Source organism: Felis catus, chromosome C2 (genome assembly GCF_018350175.1).
Source record: "Felis catus isolate Fca126 chromosome C2, F.catus_Fca126_mat1.0, whole genome shotgun sequence".
NCBI classification, from domain to species: Eukaryota; Metazoa; Chordata; class Mammalia; order Carnivora; family Felidae; genus Felis; species Felis catus.
In genome coordinates, this window is record NC_058376.1 from 35,352,801 (window position 1) to 35,373,491 (window position 20,691).

A 20,691-nucleotide genomic window follows, 5' to 3' on the forward strand; every position below is an offset into this window, starting at 1 on the left:
AATATCTGGAGTAAAGAAAGAGACTAAATCATGTTTAAGAATTAGTGGCAATAGGAACACCAGTGTGGCTCAGTTGGTTAAGCATCTGACTCTTGATTTCAGCTCAGGTCATGATCTCACAGGTTTATGAGATCACTGAGGAACCTGCTAGGGATTCATATTCTCTCTCTCTCTCTCTCTCTCTCTCTCTCTCTCTCTCTCTATATATATATATATATATATATATATATATATATATATATATATATATATATATATCCCCCACTCTCTCTCCTCTCTCTCTCTCTCTTTCTCTCAAAATAAACAAACATTAAAAAAAGAACAAATTAAATCTCTAGACTCTGTCCCTGAAGACATACAGACAGTGAACTAAAGACTTTAAAACAATGGCCTTAAATATACTAAAACACTTTTAACAAAGAAATAAGAGGCAATACCTTTCCTCTGCAAGAATAAGACAGTTGGGAAAGAACATCAGCTGGTTTCCATTTGGTGCTCTTGGCTTTTGCATGAGTTCTAATTACAACAGCAAGCACAATATTTAATTCAACTTGTTTTCATTCTTTGACACAATGGCTTTCAAAAATTTTTGACTCTTACTCAAGTATATTCATTTATAGTACACATGAGATGAAAACACACACACACACACACACAAAAGTGAAACAGAAGTGCTATGAATGCATACTTTAATTCACTTCATTATTTATTCTATATTTAACATATTAGCATTACCAGTAGTAATATCAGTAGAATTTACTGGTAAATTTATTTCACAGGCTTGAAAAGATCATAAAAAACACTGAAAAACACCGCCATGGCAGAGATAATTAATTAACTGGTTTTAGCAGCACATGGGATGAAGGACAAACACAAAAGGAGGCCAGGATAGGCAAGAGTATATTTACTCTATGTCTTTCCTTGAGATACTACCTATCTATGTGAAATTACTTTGTACTTTCTGGTTTTTACAATAAATTTTAAAATAATCATTTTAAAATGGAAAAGCCTTATCTTTACTATAAAAATTATCATCTCTACTAGGAATTTATACATTTGGAAAATATTTCAGTTTGCAGTGTGAAAGATTGGCAAACTATATCTTGCTTCATATTTCCTAGTAGTATCTTACTTCAAGAAGTACTTGTACACATATGAAAAAAAGATAAAATTGGATAGCGTAAAACCTAGTGGTTAACCTTTTAAAGTCTTTAAATTTTATACTTTACAAACAAATTATTATATCAGACTTAAAAATGTGACACCTGGTCTTCAAAATTTGTTGTAGAATTCTCAATTTACATTAATAAAGATCTAACTATCAGGAGAAAATGGATTTACTCAACCACTTTTTTAAAAAGCATGATAGTTCATCATGTACTGTTACTTTCTGTCTCCAACTGTTAGTAGGAAAGAAAACATAGATTGTCAGATTCACAGCTTGGTTAATATCTTCAAGATGTATAAAATGTATTAAAGATTTTTTACTTATATTCTAGAATTTAGATCAAAGGTAGTTAACTAGTTTTCACTTCTGATTGATTGAAAGAGGCTATCACCACACATAAATAAAAAGAGTTTTGTTTTGAGTTCATTACATTCTCGTGTTTCTAAGTCCACATCACCAAAATGGCCACATCATAGTGGCTGTGCTAAAATAAACTGATATTTACTCAATATCTGAGGATGCCTGAAGGTGAGAATAATGCTGAGACTTGAAGTCATGGTAAGCGTATTCCTTATTTTATAGAATCTACTGGTCTGTGAAGTATGCTTTTAAGAGTAATGTCCATTCATCTGTCCATCCATTCATCTATCCATCCATTCATTCAAAGGCATCCAATGAATATTTTCTATGTTTCAGTGTGTTAGCTGAATATTCAACAATAAATGGAGTATGTAAGATCTTTTTCTTCTGTTTTTGTTTGTTTGTTTGTTTGTTTGTTTTGACTCCCTTTGACTAAAGATCACGTTCATTTTATGTGGAAAACAATTTGCTTGTCATTGGTTTTCACTAATTGCTGATGCCTATATGACTTTTCTTCAGCTGTTTTCCTTTAATTTTAGTCAATGTCTAGACTGTGCTTTGGAATAAAGTAGACTAGCTGTCTCAACCTTCCCAGAATTGTAAATTGATTCCTGCATTGGGAAAATCCTAAGCCCAATGATGAACAACTAATTAGGGCACTTGATGTGCCATAAATTAGAGTGACTCAATTGGCCTGGAGGATCTATTGGGAAGTATGCTTACTGACATGCTATCAAATAGATGTTGTCTATCTGGAGGTCAGCTTCAGTTGGTTTGGAGGCTTCAGTTTGTCTCTTTGTGAACCTCTGCCTGGGGCTGCATGGGTTTATTCCAGCATTAAAGCTGGGTTCCAGGGTTAATGTGCTATGAGAGCCGGGCAGAATCTATAATGCTTCTTATAACCTAGTATTAGCAGTCCTAGAATATCACTTCTGATGAATTCTGTCAATAAGGTAAATCATCAAATGGAGAGAAACTAGACCTCACCTATTGATAGGAAGAAAATCAAAGGTTGTTTTTTCATCTCAATTTAACATATATATTAAGTATGTTCAACACCCTATTCTTAGCTTTGTCTTAGATATGGTTTTGAATCTAGAGTTTGTCTTTCTTCTTTCTCCTTTTCATATTTCCTTCCTTCCTCCCTTCCTTCTCTCTTCCCTCCCTCCCTTCCTTCATTCCCTTCCTCCCTCTCTTTTTTTCTCCTTCCCTTCCCTTCCCTTCCCTTCCCTTCCCTTCCCTTCCCTTCCCTTCCCTTCCCTTCCCTTCCCTTCCCTTCCCTTTATTTTTCTCTCTCTTTATGTCTGCTACATGTTTTCAGATCTTATATCAATTTATGTGTCTCCTGAGCCCTCTCTTTGTTTCTTCTCAAATGTAGTCTAAATTAATTAGATTCAAGTCAGGTTTCCAGAATCATGTCTTTCCCCTTCACTACATTTCATAAAAATTTTGTTTGTTTGTTCACCGTAAAGAAGGATGAAAGATGTTTCTCCATCTTGCCTGAGCCAAAATCATTTGATGTAGCCCGAACATTGTCGTTTTCTTCATTTGATTCATCTTCCAGTTTTGTTGTCTTTGTGGATCATACCATTTTAATTGTTTTCTATAATTTGTATATTGAATGAAAATGACTTTATTTTTTAAATGTTTTATTTTTGAGAGAGAGAGAGAGAGAATGAGCAGGAGAGGAGCAGAGAGAGAGGAGCAGACACAGAATCTGAAGCAGGCTCCAGGCTCTGAGCTGCCAGCACAGAGCCCAATGCAGGCTCAAACTCACAAGCCATGAAATCATGACCTGAGCTGAAGTGGGACACTTTACCGACTCAGCCACCCAGGAGCCCCCAAAATGACTTTAAATTGAATATCCCAATCTAAAATTATAGATGAGATTCAACATTGCTTTTAAACCTGGGAGAAGTCATGCTAGTAAATGGGGGCAGAGAATTATATTCAGGCAGAAATTAGTAATCAGTTGTCCTTCCTCATTCTTTTTATTTTTTCCTGGGCACTTCTCTATCAAACCATATAAGACATTTGTTTTCTTTATTTTTAAGAGGGGAGGCTGTTTACTGATACATTTCTTGTAATTATTTTCTGTTGTCTGAAGTCATAGTCACCTGGAGGTTTTATATTGTCTCCTTCTAAAGCTTGAGGTTAAATTTGAATGCATTAAGTCCTGACTACCCAGTCTAGCTCTGTTAGTATGGAAAGGAAACATTAGAATTCATGTTTACATCAACATCTTGACTTAAAAATATATAATAATTCTTTATTAATAAGTTTTATACAAATCGATGCTGATGCACGTGTCACACAAGATGTCCAACGCATCCTGAGACGTGGGTGAGCTTTTCACAATACGTAGGGATTGACAGTGATACCTCCATCCTTTTGCTTAAGTATGTTTCTATGCATTATGATTTACCTGTGTCCAATTAGGCGGCATTTAAGGTTATATTATGTATTTCAATGAAGTTATCATCTTATAGACAAGAAAGATATTGTGTAAAATAATTCCTCTGGAGAAGTAGCAGGTTGAATCAGCAGAATTGAACAAGACATTATTAGCATAACTAATATTTCACATAGATTATGAATTCAGCCAGTATATTAATATACATTCTTTTTTATTAATATACATTCTAAAAAGAGAATATGATCGAACAAAAATGTATCCCCAAAACTGCAGTTTTCAAGAGGGCTTATTGAATATTTTCACAATCAAAAAAGCTTCTCTCAGTATCAAGAGAATTTTAGTTAAGTATAACTGCATATTTTAAGATATTACTTAGCTTCTCTATATGTAATTTTATAAGTTTGTATATGTTTTAATGCACATGATACAGTGTTTTATAAAAATTATATCAATTAATATAATAATTTTATATTGTATATTGTATATTGAATTTTTACATATGGTATATGTGTAAATATTCCATAGTCAAATTGTTGGCAATTAAAAATTTTGACAAATGGCCTCTAATTCTTTGTAATATTTTTCACAGCCCTTAGTGATCAGGTTCTATACTACCAATATAATCACTGTGCAAACTGTTGGCTCCAGACAAACAAAATAATTTTTTTTCTATTCATTGGTGTTCTCCTTCCAGCTGAATTTCTCAATCTTTTGTACATTGTTTTCATCATAAGACTTCAGTGATCATTAAGTCAGCTTTATTATTATTATTAATTGCTTCATTACATTTTGATCTTTTCTTAACTCCTATAGCAAGGAGTATATACAGTCCTATGTCTTGCATTGTTATTTCCTAATCTTTCCAAATAGGTTTATAAACTCCTTGAAGTTAGAAACAAATTAAAAACAATACCAGAAAAAAAGTAAGATGTGGTCTGAGAACCTACAGAGCAGGAACTAAGCTAAGATCAGAGAAAACGTGCTCAGAATCTGAGGTGGAATATAAAACTGCTTGTATAGTTTGTTACCACATTTCAAATTTAGGGTACAATCATGTGACAACAATTTGAAAATTAGCTTCAATGGACCATTCATAAATTAAAATCCAATTTTAGAGTCAGTGAAGGAAAACATTTTCTTATTTAGACTACATGCCACAAAAATGATTTTCTATACTTAGTTGTATTAAGATATCCTGGATAATTTATCCTGATGTCAGCTGTCTAAATAAATAAGTAAAATCTCTTATAGTGTAGTCTTTTCTTTCCTCAAAACAGCTTCATTGGAAGTCAAGTTCACTGTAGCTTAATATGATGTAAATAACTTCAGACTTTCAGACTTTTCTTATAGTGTTTTGGTGATTGTGATTATCAGAATTCATGAGAACAGAACTGAATTTCCTTGTATATTAGAGTGTTTCACTTTTATTCACTCATCTTGTAGTCATCATCTGTTTGGTTCATGGTTTCCTCTTTCAAAGAATATTTATGCTAAAAACTTGAAACACAGATGTTCTTCAAAGCCCTGAATTTTTAGAGAGATGATAGCATTATTATTTGACCATTATTGAGTGCATACTAAGACTACTGAACTAAGTATTTTACATAGACTCCTTCGGTCCTTCAGTCATTGTCTTTTCCCTTCCTCATCCTCAAACAGTGCCTGAGACAGACAATCTAGTCCACAGGTAGTTTATTTTGGAGGTTCTAGGTTGGGGGGGGCAGGTAGTAAAAGAGAAGGGAAAGTAAAACAAAGAAATTCTGTAAGGATGGGTATTGAGCTGTTTATTACAGTGGATAGTGGAGTTTCAATCCCATTAAGGACCTTTTGAGGAACTCTGTAGAATGCACCTCAGAATCACGCATCCAAAAGATGAGAATTGAAGCAGGTATTTAATGAGAGCTTCTCTATACCTCCAAACTGTGCCTTGTGTTCATTGTAAAAGACCTCTTCTCACTTTGGAGAAAGACATAGGGTCACAAAGAAGATTCCTCTTGCCACCAAAGTGGGATGCCAGTTTTGTGTTAAGGAGCTGCCCCCCCATTGTTCTGTTGAAGCCATGTGGGTGAAGAGGGTACTATTTAATTTAGACTAGTAATTTAGAGCTGAAAAAAACTTTCCTAGAATTAAGAGAAGTGAATTATGCAAGATGACAAGTAGTAACTGGTAAATTCAGGATTCAAAATCTATCCCTTTGGCTTCAAAATCAGAGCTCTTTTGCAATATAGACTAACATATGCAGGTTCTTGCCTGAAAAGATGTTAAACAAGTTCTAGCAGTAACTGCTATCCAAAGTGTTTTAAACGTGTCATGAGTTTTTTATAGTGGTTAAGGACACACACCCTAGAACCAAATTGGCCTTAAGTTTCAGTCCCTCTACTTCTTAGCTGAACTTCTAATGACAATTACTTAGCCATACTCACTTTCCTCATTTGCAAAATAAACTTTACAATAATTTCTTGTTCATAGAGTTTTTGTGATAATCAACTGAACCTCTTTAGGTAAAACACTTCAATATTAATCTGAGGCACAGAAAAGGTTATAAAATGCAAGTTACTTTCAATACTATTCTAGTTCTTTTCAAAATGCAATGCTATTCTAAATGAGAAGAAACCGGTATTTTAGAAGACTTAAAGATAGATTGTGAATTTCTGAGTGGAGGGGATTGTGTCTTGTTAATCCTGTCTTTTCTCACTGCCCAGCAGTAGTTTTGTGTAACATGTGACATCACACCTACAGAAAGAAACAAACAACATCCGTTGTTTCCTGTGTTGATAATTTTAGCCATTCTGATGGGTGTGAGGAGATATGATATCTCATTGTAGTTTTGATTTGTATCTCCCTGATGATGAGTAATGTTGTGCATCTTTTCATCTTTTAGTCCATCTGTATGGCTTCTTTGGAAAAATGTCTGTTTATGTGTTCTCCCATTTTTAACTGGATTATTATTATTATTATTTTGAGTGTTGAGTTTGGTAAGTTCATTATGTTTTTTTTTTTGGATACTAACATTTTATCAGATATGTCATTTGCACTGCTAGGTGGTATTTACACAAAAAGATCCAAAAATACATGATTTGAAGGGATACATGTGCTCTAATGTTTACAGCAGCATTATCAATAATAGCCAAATATGGAAAGAGCCCAAATGTCCATTGACTGATGAATGGATAAAGAAGAGTTGACGTACATATACAATGGAACATTACTCATCCATCAAAAGGATTGCAGTTGTTGTGATGAACCCTGAATGTTGTATGTAAGTGATGAATTGCTAAATTCTACACCTGAAACAAAAATAAATAAATAAATAAATAAATAAATAAATAAATAAATAAATAAAAAGAAAAATAAAGAAAGAAAGAATCCTTATCAAACAATATTTCCTAAAGTGTGCTCTTAATAATTGTTGTCAGCTGAAGTCCAAACTGCTATAGATGTCAACAATTTACCTGAAACATTTAGTTGGTTCATAACTTTATGATAATACAAATTAAAAAAAACGAAAAAACCCTACTATATTCTAAAATCATCTTCAAATAATATATAATGTAACTTTATTCTCTGTTAATTTAAGCATAACTACAGCAAATTACAGATTCTATGCAGTGAGTTGTGAATAAAATTTCTCCTATTCTTCTCAATAGTATTATTTCCTAATTTGTTCTTTGGAAATCCTTAAACCAGTACAGCTGGAACAGGAATATATATATAATAGTAACATATATATGCACGTATATACATATACATATATATATACATATATACATATACATATATATATATATATATATATATATATATATATATATATATATACATATATATAGTGTTTATTTTTGAGAGGGAGAGAGCTCACGTGTGCACAAGTTGGGGAGGGGCAGAGAGAGAGGGAGACACAGAATCTGAAGCAGGCTCCAGGCTTCAAACTGTCAGCACAGAGCCTGACATGGGGCTCAAACCCATGAACTGTGAGATCATGACCTGAGCTGAAGTCGGATGCTTAACTGACTGAGCCATGCAGACACCCCTGGAACAGTAATATTTTTATGCAATATGTAATAACTTCTTTTTCTGGAAGTCTCCAAATGTTGTTAATCTGCTTTTATGTGTTTTAAACAGGGGTCACATTTTCATATCCCAGGATCCTTAATATTATATGACAGAACAACATCCTTGCTAAAGAAGATTTTCCTTTTTACATTGTACACCTCAAACTGCCAAATTCTTGCCCTGTTTCTGCATACTGGGTGGGGGGCTTGGTGGGTATTGGAACTGCAGCAGTATCTCTTTTGACCTGAGTATTGTGTCCTAAAGCAGTGTGCTCTGTCATATTCTGTTGTGTGCATCAACATGTCACAGGACAATAAGGGATGGGCATGTTACTGGCTCCTTCCTCCCTCCTTCCCTACCTCCCTCCCTTCCTTCCTTCCTTCCTCCCTTCCTTCCTTCCTTCCTTCCTTCCTTCCTTCCTTCCTTCCTTCCTTCCTTCCTTTCTCCCACCCTCCCTCCCTCCCTCCCTCCCTCCCTCCCTCCTTTCCTCCCTCCCTCCCTCCTTCTCTCTTTCCCTTCCTTCCTTCCTTCCTTCCTTGATGGGAAGGGAATTTCCTGATTGGAGTCTGAAGGGGAAATGATTGCCCATTTGCCAGGCCATAGACAGCATACGCTTCTTGGTTGTCCTGATTAAAAAGGTTTGTTAGCAAGATTTCTCAAGAGAGTTTCTGTTTAACCCCTCCATCCTTGATCTAGAGTAAGCTGCTTTTGCCTTTAGCAAGTACTCAATACCTATCTTTTGAATAAATTACTATGAATGATAACAGTTTTATTTCCATATTTAGTATGAGCTGACAACTGAAGCAGTGTAAAATGTAATAAAAAGTAGCAGAATGTGGTATAAATTATAATAAAAAAATCAATGCCAAACATACATAAAACTAAGACATTTAAAATTGGTATAAAGAAATATAAATAATTTATTTTCACATTTTTCTCTTTCCTCAACACAGTACTTTGAATACTGTATCATATGCCATCTGGTTTAAGAATGGGAATGAAATGAATATAGAGTTTAATAGTTGCTACTTCAAATGCAGTAGCTTAAAACAATATTTATTTATTAGTGTTCATGAATCCATGGATCACCTGGCTTGTTCTTTTCCTCTTGGCTGAGCTCACTCATGAGTCTGTGGTCAACACTATGTTGTGCAGCCAGCTCTAATAATTTTAGGACTGTATAACATGTTTGCCAAACACTTCTAAGTCACTCTATTATTTCCTTATCTGTGGTAATTAGAGTCTTCTCCACATCATCTCTCATCACCCATTAGGATTTCCTGGACTTACATTGGCAGTGACCTGGTTCCAGGTGGAAGTAAGAGCTTTGAGGTCCGTGCTTAGATTTTCACCCAAACATTCTATTGACCAAAGCGAAACACCAGGTTAGCCCATACTCAAGAGTGGGGAAATATACTCTTCCTACTGGTAATGGGGTTTCAAAGTTACACCGGAAATAGCTTGGATATAAAAAAGTATTGAAAAAAATTTTACAGTCTATTACCATAACTTTAAGAAAATGACTAAAATATCTATTTCATAACATGCTTTGCCTTCTGTAGAGAAAACTAGTAAAATAAAATACTTTTAAAATAGTATTGTGTGATCTTTTGATATTTAAAAATTATATTCTAGCATTAAACTGTTATGTATTATCTATTAAGAGACTACTACTGGCTTCTTCTTTAGGTCTGTTTCCTTTAAACTGGAATAAGTGTACGTTGAGAGTACATAACGATATTGCAAGGGATAAATGAGCAAAGATAGTTTCAAGGGAGTAAGATTCTAAATACTGATACAGAGTGGTAAGTTCTGAATTTAGACATATGTGAGTGGCAAAATACAGTGTCTCCCCATGAAGAATTTAGAAATTATTGGGGAAAATAGCTGCAAAGTCACTGTTGTAGCATCCAGTTCATTGTGGAGTGAGCATAGTGAGAGAAATATAGACACATGTAGAGCTCGTATAGTGTGCTTTAATGATTTTGCAGTTTATCATGTAGGAGATGGGAAGGCTTCAATGTGAGGACTTAAGTAGTTTTAAATCCCAGCAAGAAGAAGGAAGAGAACTAGCATTCAGTCTGCACTTGCTATGTTTGACCCCTGATGCTACTTGTCAAATTGTACCTTATATTATTTTCACAGAAATCCCAGAGCTGATCTCATTTCCAGTACCAATGAGGATACTGAATTAGACAGGTTAATTGATTTACCTAAACTCATATGTCCTGCAAAAGTTTCCAAGTTTTAAAGCAGTCTGCTTCACTATTCCATTTTCCTTTATACTAAAGGTTTGTTTAAAGTGGTGTTGAGTGGCATTGAGTTGAAATTTTTGGCAGTATGATAAATTGGGAGAACATTAAAAATTCCAGATTAAATGTAATGAAGACTTGAGTCAAGGAAGTTACTATGAAAAGAAGAGTAGTAGATGCTTGGCATATAATTTGGTGAATGTCTTTTAATCTGTACTGTGGCTCAGAAAGTTGAATGCCCTCAAAAAAAATTAAGTACTATTAAGTACCAGTTAAGAAACTGGTTACTACCTATATGCAAAAACAACTTGGTGAAAGATAGATTATACTTAAGCTAAGACTGTTTTATGTGTTTTCACAGTCATGGGACCACTATGTTTTATTTTGTCTCATTCAAATACTTGACTTATTCTGCTAAATGGCTGTGTTACTATTTCCATCCTATATATGAGGCAGAGATATATTTCAGTACAATTTTGGAACTTTTTCATTGAAAAATGTGTATAGGTGCAAAGGTGTCATTAGACTTTATTTGGCAGTAAGCTATAAAATATTCATGCACGACAATATTTCATTTTTCTGATAATGTGAGAATAGTTTTCATGCTCATTGCAAATGCTCATTCTGAAATAAAATATTTTCTTCCTTTTACATATGTATTATACAACAAAAATATTTTAAGTGGATACAACAGTACTCACTGAAAGTGATTCAAATCAGACACATGCCGTGATACAAGCCAAACACTTTCTTCTTCTTTTTTTTAATTTAAAATTGTTTCCTCATAGAATAAGTAATATTTTACCCTTGAAGGATTTTCTTTCTTTCATTTGTGGAAAGACCAGATGGGTCTCACAGGTCATTCACAGTTATGAAAGAAACAAAAAAAAAATCTCTCTTCAGAGGTGAGATATCCTTTATTTTTCACTAGAAAACAAATTATTTGCTTGGATGGAAACCTTTTGTATAGCAGTGTAATTGCTGATATCTGTGGGGTGTCTTGGAAAATGAGATGCTCTGTCTCAAGGAGTTATAACTTATCCTTGTGCATAAAATCTGAATAAATAAATGGGAGCAGACCTTGGAATTTCAGAGAAGAGATACACAAAACACAGCTGAGAAATCAGGGCTAACCCTTAAATCCTAACAAGTGAACATGATAAAATTACTTACCTGTGGGATTAGGTTGGTCTTTCTTAATGTTATACACAGTTTTAAATTTTTTTTGTATATTTTTCATGGAGATTTTGATTCTCTCTGATCTCCAAAAAGTAGATTATGTACATCACATGTTTAAGATATTAAAACTAATACATGTTTAAGATGTTAAAATTCAGCCATCTTTAGCCATCTGATTTTTGTTTATTTAATTGGCTTAATAACTTTGTGATCTGTATGATAGTAGGTAAAAAACTTACTAATTCACTCAGTGTTTATTGAGTGTCTGCTATGAGTCAAGCTCTGTTCTTGAAACTGTGGGTAGAGCAAAGAACAAAATAACAAACATGTATTTTATCTTTTTTTTTTAATGCTTATTTTTCAACTAGAGAGAGTGCAAGTGGGGAAGGGACAGAGAGAGAGAGAGAGAGAGAGAGAGAGAGAGAGAGAGAAGATCCTAAGTGGGCTCTGCACTGCCAGCAGAGAGCCTGATGTGGGGCTCAGACACATGAACCGTGAGATCATGACCTGAGTCGAAGTCAGACACTTAACTGACTGAGCCACTCAGGTGACTTAAACATGTATTTTATCTTGAAGGTATGGACTACTAGAGGTAGAAAGAATATAAACAAATTATTATATAGTACGTCATTTTGTGATGTTGTTTTGAAGAATTATAGGGTTGTCCAGAAAGCCCTCTCTGAAAAGGTAATATTTGAATAAATATTTAAAGAAAGGGATAGAACAAGCCAAGCAAGTGTCAGAAAGAAAGATGCCCATGACAGAAAGAAAATCACATGCAAAGGGCCTGAGGGCAAAAGTGATTGGTGTGTTCATGCACATCAAGGAACTGTGTGAGTCTTTATAAACAGTTGTATTATAACTTTACACTTATGAAGAAGATAATGGAGGATAGTCATATAATTAAATATATTCATTTAATTTTTATTATCAAATTCTTATTCTCCTTGCACCTATTGATGTCTATGAATTTTGTCCAATTTGCAGTTATTTGAGAAATTTAAGGTAATACAGAAACTTAGGATTTTCCTTCCATCTGCTGTTCTATCCATTCCCCAATATTGGAACAGGATTGAACATTAAAATGTCCCAAAGAACTGAAAATAAAAGGAGAGAAATATGGCCACTTCTAGAACCTAAGTTCATATGTCATACCTGTGTCTGAAATATGAAGGGCTTTGACCAAAAATAATTTAAGTGGAACCAAATTGAAAAAAAATTAGTGAAAACTTAGTAAATTTTGTGTCTCTGAGAAAGGAACACGATATCACAGGGAGTGAGTAGAGGAGATCCTAGCCGTAGACTTTGAAGGACAAAGGGAATATTAGGACTAACTGTGGGATGGACAACATTCGTCCTGGATCATCTTTAGGCTGAAAGATAAGCACTTTGAGGGGCACCTGGGTGGCTCAGTAGGTTGAGCATCCGACTCTTGGTTTTGGCTCAGGTCATGATCTCACAGCTTGGCGAATTCTAGCCCCACACCATGCTCTGTGCTGACAGCATGGATCCTGCTTGCAATTCTCTTTCTCCCCCTTTCTCTGCCCCTCCCCTGCTCATGCTGTCTCTTTTTCTCTCAAAATAAATAAATAAACTTAAAAAAAAGATAAGCATGTTGATAGCAATAACAGGAAGAAGGCCAGGGGTACATCAGGTCAGGAAGCCTAAGAGCAGGGAGTCTTCTGGAATCACAAATACTACTAGCACGTTGACTTTTACAATGGGAACCAAGTCAGTAAAAGCACACAAAGGTGTTCACAACATAAAGTATTTTCCAAACAAGGAGATTGACGCATATATTCTAACACCACAATTCTCCCAATTCCCAATTTTTACTGAAATTACTTAAATTAATATCAATGAGTCTTCTAGAAAGATCTGACAGGTTTTCTAATCCAATCTGGGAAAAGAGTGAAAGCATATAATGAGTGGAGAGCCCAGTCCTTCTGTTTTTGAGAAATGCTAGATTTAGACAGACTCATATTGTTCACTGAGTAAAAGTGGAACATTTGGGGGAAAAAAGATTACTGTATAATTTTTAAAAAAAACTTAAATATTAACCACTTATTTCTTCTTGGAACACCCTGTGTTCCCCTCTTCTCCATTTCTAACAACTTGCCATTAAGGGCAGGAACCTTAGACTGTTTACTGTTTACTGTTATTTTCCTAACACCTGAAAACAGTGTCTGTGTCACAGATGTTCAACAAATCTATAGAAAACAGATGATTAACGTCTCTGACTTTTCTTTGTAACGTTACCGTTGGTAATTCCTTCTTAGTCTGCCCAGTCCTAAATATGGCTGGTGTCTTGGGCCTTCTCCGCTCACTGTCCCCCAGCAATCCCAATATCACGTCTGAATGATGTACTGATGCATGAATTCTCTGAGTAACTGTATTTGCAACCGTCTGCTTGATATTCCTACCTGAGTATCAAAACCTCAAATTCGGCATGTCTAAAATTAAACTTACTGTCTTGCTTATCAATCTGATCATCCTCTTAGATCACCCATTTCAGCCAATGGTGACTTTATCTACCCATTTGTTCAAACCAGAAACTTTGTTTTTATTTTTGCTTTCTTTCTTCCCTCCATGTCAACAACAATAGGTTCTCTCTAAATCAAAAAGTAAGTGCTCCAATCCATCAATTTTTTCTGTTCCCATTATCATCAACCTTGTTCAAGTCATTTTTGCCTCTCACTTGAATTACTGCTTGTGCTTTCTAACTGCTCACTGTTTAGCATCTTCCAACATGATCTCTCCCAAATGCAAATCTGCTGACAGTTACTTGCTTACCTAAAAGTCTTTCATGGTCTCATTGCTTTTATGATGAAATTCAAAGTTCTTATCATGACTGTAAAAACATTTGGTTAACTTTTTCATATTTCTCTCTTTGGTCTCATTTCTCTCCACTGAACTTTTAGAAAACTTTGTTACAGGAATTGAACTTTTTTTCTTTCTATTTTTTTGTTTGTTTTCCCTTTCCTGAATATGGTGCTGTTCTCTCTTATATCTAGATCTCTGCACATAAGTTATTCTCTGTCTGAGAAACATTTCTGCTCTTCTTTCTCCTGTCACCATCCTTCATCCTTTCCTCAGTCTTAGTTTTGGCATTACTTGATCTGGGAGGCATTTTATGATCATAAAATCTGGGTTAGGTTCTCATTCTTTATGTACTAGAATTTGGCAATTCTATCCAAGCACTTATCAAACTGCCTATTGATGTGCCTAGATCAATAGCCCATTAGAATGTAATATTTATGAGGACAGGAATATGATTCTGTTGACTGGTAAAGTGAACGTATATTGTAAGTACCCTTTGAATAGTTTTGAATGCAGGACTGGATGATTGAAGATATAGAGAGATGTTAATTGAGATTACCCTTGGACAATTTGAGTAAAGATTTTATAATATCCTGCCGTATGCTTTTCTATTTTAACTATTTTCAACTACATGTTGCAATGGTTAGTTTTATGTGTCGACTTCAAATGTCTAGATAGCTGATAAAACATTATTTCTGGGTGTGTCTGTGAGAGTGTTTCTGAAAAAGATAAGCATTTGAATTGGTAGACTAAGTAAGGGATATTTCCTTCACCAATGTGAACTGCCATCATCCAGTCGTTTAAAGGCCTGAATAGAACAAAAAGGCGGAGGAAGGGTAAATTTGCCATCTGTTTGTTCTGGGACATTTAGTTTATCTTGCTCTTAAATATTGGGACTCCTGGTTCTTCAGCCTTCCAGCTTGGACTGGGACTTACACCAGTGGCCCTGGGTCTTGGGCCTTTGGGCTCCAGACTGAATTATATCACCAACTTTCCTGGTTCTCCAGATGGCAGATCATGGGACTTGTCTATTACCAGTCCTCTATAATCCTATGGGCCAATTTCTGTAATAAAATTTGTGTCTCTGTCACTATGTATCTCTCTGAATGGATAGATAGGTAGACAGATAAATTTATATATATATATATATATATATATATATATATATATATATATATATAAAACTTAATCTCTCTGCAAATATATATATATATGTATTTTATATATATATATATATGTATTTTATATATATATATATGTGTATATATATATATATATATATATATATATATATATATATTTGGAGAACCCATGACTAACACACATGTATTACATGTCTTAAATATTGATTAACCCAATTGTAACATTTCTGCATGCTTCAGGTTTTTAAGGTGTTCACTGAGACAAAGCATACTACCAATTGCATATATATATATGTGTGTGTGTGTGTGTGTGTGTGTGTGTGTGTGTACGTGTGTGTGTGAACTAGTTATATTTTTAAAATTTTTTTTGCTCTTCTTTCAACCTAATTTAAAAATAGTTATGGCTATTCTTTCAGCTGGAAGGGAGCTTGTGTATGTCAGAAAAATAGCATATTATAGTATTCCTTTCTTAATTTAATTTTTGAATCCTATATAAAATAGAAGTAAAATTTACTTTGAATATACTCATTCTTTCAATGCTATCATAGAAATACTATCAATTTATTAGTCTAAAAAAATCTTAATATCTTGTTTCCTCTTTCTCCAGGACCTATTCATTGAAAATGGCTGCCCTAAAATTTTATTCTTCTTGGGCTGTTAACTCTTTTTTAGGATTATATGATCATAAAATTCTCCTTAATTTTGCACCTCTTTGAGTTGTCTTCAGTAAGTTTACTTCAGTAAGTAAGTTAAATGCCTGGTAACAGAATAAACTATCAATAAAATATTACCAGCTGGCAAGTATATTCTTAATCAAATAACAAAATGAATTTATACAGCATCACTGACCATATGTTCATCATAGTTTTGCCCTCATATAGTGCAATACTTAAAAGCATTGACAGTAACTGTGATCTATCTTAGATTACTTAACTTGTCTGCAAAATAACTTATTTATCTATAAAATAAAGACAATTAATTTCCTATCTTACATTTCTTATGAGAATTTAAATGAGGTGATACATTTAAAACAAATACATCATACATAATAAACACTCGATAAATGTCATCTCAAAGTGATGAAAGGCATCTTGCCCATTGTTCCCAACAACAGTGTATATGTGTTTTTTTTCTTTTAATGATTGTTATTCATTTACTTTTTAATGTTTATTTCGTTATTTTGAAAGAGAGAGAAAGAGCATGCATGTGAGAGAATAAGGGGAGGGGTAGCGAGAGAGGAAGAGAGAGATTCCTAAAGCAGGTTCCATGCTGTCAGCTCAGAGCCAGACAAGGGGCTGGATCTCATGAACATTGAGATCATGACTTGAGCCCAAACCAAGAGTTGGACGCTTAACTGACTGAGCCACTCAGGTGGCCCTCTCACACACACACACTCTCTTTTTTCTGTTTTATGGAATAATCTTCATTGGGTAATGTCATGACAGTCCCTTTTCTGCCAGGTCTGTAGAGGTTTAAAATTCCTCTAATGTTTTACCTCAGAAGGAGTTGCTACCCATCATTGCTGACTTATAGAGGAAACTGTACTAACCAGGTATTTTAGTTTTCAGTGATTACTGCTTTAAACCATTTTGTTTGAAACACATCCAGGAACTTCCTGTCAGAATGTCAATTTTAGAGGGGATTAGGCACAACATTTAACTCTTTCAGTTTCATGGGGTGCCACTTGGGAAAGTACTTCTGTCGGGATTGAGGGGCACTCTAGACTGAGAGGATTAATGAGTCCTCAGAAATGCCTCCCATTACTTCCAGGAAAAATTCACGAGAATAAATTGGCCATCGAATGAAGATGTGAGGTTAATATACGTACACACTTAAAGGAAATCACTTTCTCAAAATCGGTGGAATTAGTCACTATAGTCAGATTTGAAAGCCCATTGTTACGATTTATTTCAACATTCACTGAATGTCAGTAGTGCACCAGACACGCCAGAGTGACACAATTCTCTGGTGATATCAGTAATTATGCAGGTTAAACTAGTTTTGTTACATATATGCCAAAGCCCAATTTTTAAGCAACTTCATTTCACCTACTTCAGACTCAAAGTCATAGAGGACATCACGCACATACAATAAAAAGCTTTAAAAAGTTCACTTGTTTGCTAGCTATCTATGACAAGCTTCAGAAACTTGAAAAGGAAGAGTGCTGACAAAGCAGAGAATACGGGTACACTTCTTTTCAAACAATAACCCACAAATGAAAGAAGAAACTAAAAATTCAACCAGAAATAAACCCCTGATTGTTCTCCTGTCAGCCTGTCACCTACATGAAACAGCTGCTAAAGCAAAGACAGATACAGCAGCTGTTGCCACTAAAAGTACTAATGCTGAAGCTTTCCACAAAGACTTTTATTTTCATTAATATAAAACCGTGCCGACATGTTGCATCAATCCAGTGACGCCGTCCATCTCCTTTCAGCTCTTCACAAGGCTTCTGCCAGTGTCATAGTCTGGTCCAGCGTAGTACTCATATCCTTTTATTGGAACTCAAGCTCTGCTCTCCCCCATTTGCTATATTTTATCAGCGAAAAATATGTAAAGATCTTTCAAATAGGCTATCACGACTGATACAAAATCAAAATCCCTCTAAATGTTAAGCACTAGAAAAAGGTGGGAAAAGTGTCTTGCCTTCAGTGTCTTCACAAACAGCTAATCTTGCCAATACTTTCCAGAGAGAGACACAGCAAAGGGAAATATCCAAAAACAAACACACAAACAAGAAACCTGAAAATCCAAACATGAGGTATATAAGAAGATTTCAGACCTCAGCTCTTATAACTCCTTAAGTTCCCGTACCTCAATTTCTTTGTGCGGCTCCCTGGGCCTGGAATACCTTTCACATCCCTTTTCAACTTGGCTACTTCTAATTATTCCTATAAATTCTTCAGAGATGCTCCATCCTGTTTTCGGTTCCCTTAGGCAGAGTTAAATAATCCCTTCTCTATTTGTTATAAACTTTATATATATTTGTCTATATAAGCACTTCCTATATTGAAATGTAAAGGCCACTTTGTTTTTGAACCTCTGAGGGCATGAACTTGCTTTTAGCACTTGGTAATTCCTCTACCTAGGTCCAAGCCTGTTCAACATTAAGTTCAATAAATATTTGATGAGTGAATGAAGGAGATAAGAAACATCACCTCAATAGAAATTAACCGAAGTGGAAATTGTTATTTCCTGTAACTTGTTCTGTAGAGCCTAATGTAGAGAAACTTTTTCTACCCAACATAACAGATGTGTGGAGAAGAGCTATTACAGAACTCGTGCAAGTCAGGGGCGCCTGGGTGACTCAGGTTAAGTGTCCGACTCTTGATTTCGGCTCATGATCTCATGATCTCACAGATTGTGAGTTTGAGCCTCTGGGTGAACTCTGCACTGACAGCACGGATCCCGCTTGTGATTCTCCTTCTCCCCCTCTCTCTGCCCCTCCTCTGCTTATGCTCTCTCCCTCTCTCTCTCTGTCAAAGTAAATAAATAAATATTAAAAAAAGATAGAAGGACCAATGAGTAAAAAATACTGAGAACAATCAACCAAAGGTTAACAATAGGTATGCTAACAATTAATAAAATCCAAAAGTGGAATGAGACAGGCTAGAAAATAGTGAATTATTTGTCAATAAAGATATTAAAACACTTGGTAGAGGAAATTCAAGCATTAAAGGGCTGTAAACTAGTTTTATTTTAAAGACTCTTCCTTTAAATTTGGCAATGCTAATATTCTGGTTAACAAAGTTAGGGTAAGAGTTTAGGCCTTGGGTTTTCAGCATATTTTTAGCTTTTTTTTCCCCCATCTACTTTTAGTGCTTTAAGGAGACATTTTTAATGCATCCTTTCATAAAATTAGTTCTGCTGTGGGAAATCCCAGGTTTATACACAGTTCCCTGGCATGGGAAGTTAAAATACAATTGCTATAGATTTTAACTTAGTGTTTTTAATAATGTGGAAGTTACCACTTTTATAGTTAGTGCATAATTCTCCCTAATATCTGAAGCACTTTCTCTACAAATGGCAAACTATATATATATATATATATATATATATATATATATATATATTGCATTTTTCAACCTTGAAATGTCTGTTCTCACCACTTTATTGTGTTGGAGGCTCACCATTCAACACAATAGGAAAAAAATAAAGTGCATCCAAATTTGAAGGTAGTATTAAAACTGTCCATTCTCAGATGACATGATTATCCATGCAGAAATTCAAAGAAATGTGTTAAAAAAAAAAACAAAAAACTGTGGGTGCCTGGGTGGCTCAGTCGATTAAGCATCCGACTTCGGCACAGGTCACGATCTCATAGCTTGTGAGTTTGAGCCCTGGGTAGGGCTCTGTGCCAACAGCTTGGAGCATGGAGCCTGCTTCAGATTCTGTGTGTGTCTCTCTCTCTGCCCCTTCTCTGCTCACACTCTGTCTCTCAAAAATAAACATTAAGAAAAACCCTGATAGATATAATAAGTGAGATTAGCATATTGGCAAAATATTGCATCATATATGATAGCATTAAAAACATAAAATATTTACATACCCAAAGCACATGTATAGAGCCTTTTTACTGAAAACCACAAAGCATTGCTAAGAGAAATTAAAGACCTAAATTATAGGAGAGATAACCATATTTGCAGGAAAGAACATTCAACGTTATTAAAATGCCAATTATCAGTGCAATCCCAATTAAAATCCCAGCAAGCTTTCTTTTAGAAATTGACAATCTGATTCTAAAATTTATATGAAAATGCAAAAGATCTAGAATTGTCAAAACACTTTAGGGGAAAAAAATCAAATTTGGCCTATTAGCCATTACCTGATTTGCCTAATAACTTGTATTCACTCCAATGTTTGCTATCAGTATCTAAAGACAACCACTGATAATATTGTAAAGTGTTCTTTTGCCATGAATATATTTATTTAAAAATAATTTTGAATTTGAATATATACTACCCCATACATCTTTCCCAACTTTGTAACATTTCCCCATTTTATAACATTGCTGTGTGTTACATATTATTTAAAACAGTATTATCAATATTCTCATCTAAAGAATGTCTTTTATAACTATTCATTTTGGCAGTTTGTTTTTTTTTCTTATTTTTGCATATAATCCTATACTTGAAGCTTTTTTTTTTGTATTTATTTCCTTAACATGTTTTTCTGGAGTCATAATGACAGAATCAAAGTGTCTGGACATTTTATATCTTACATATAACTATAACTATATATATATATATTTACATACATTTAAAATATATTTTATATATAATAGTACAATATTATACAAAT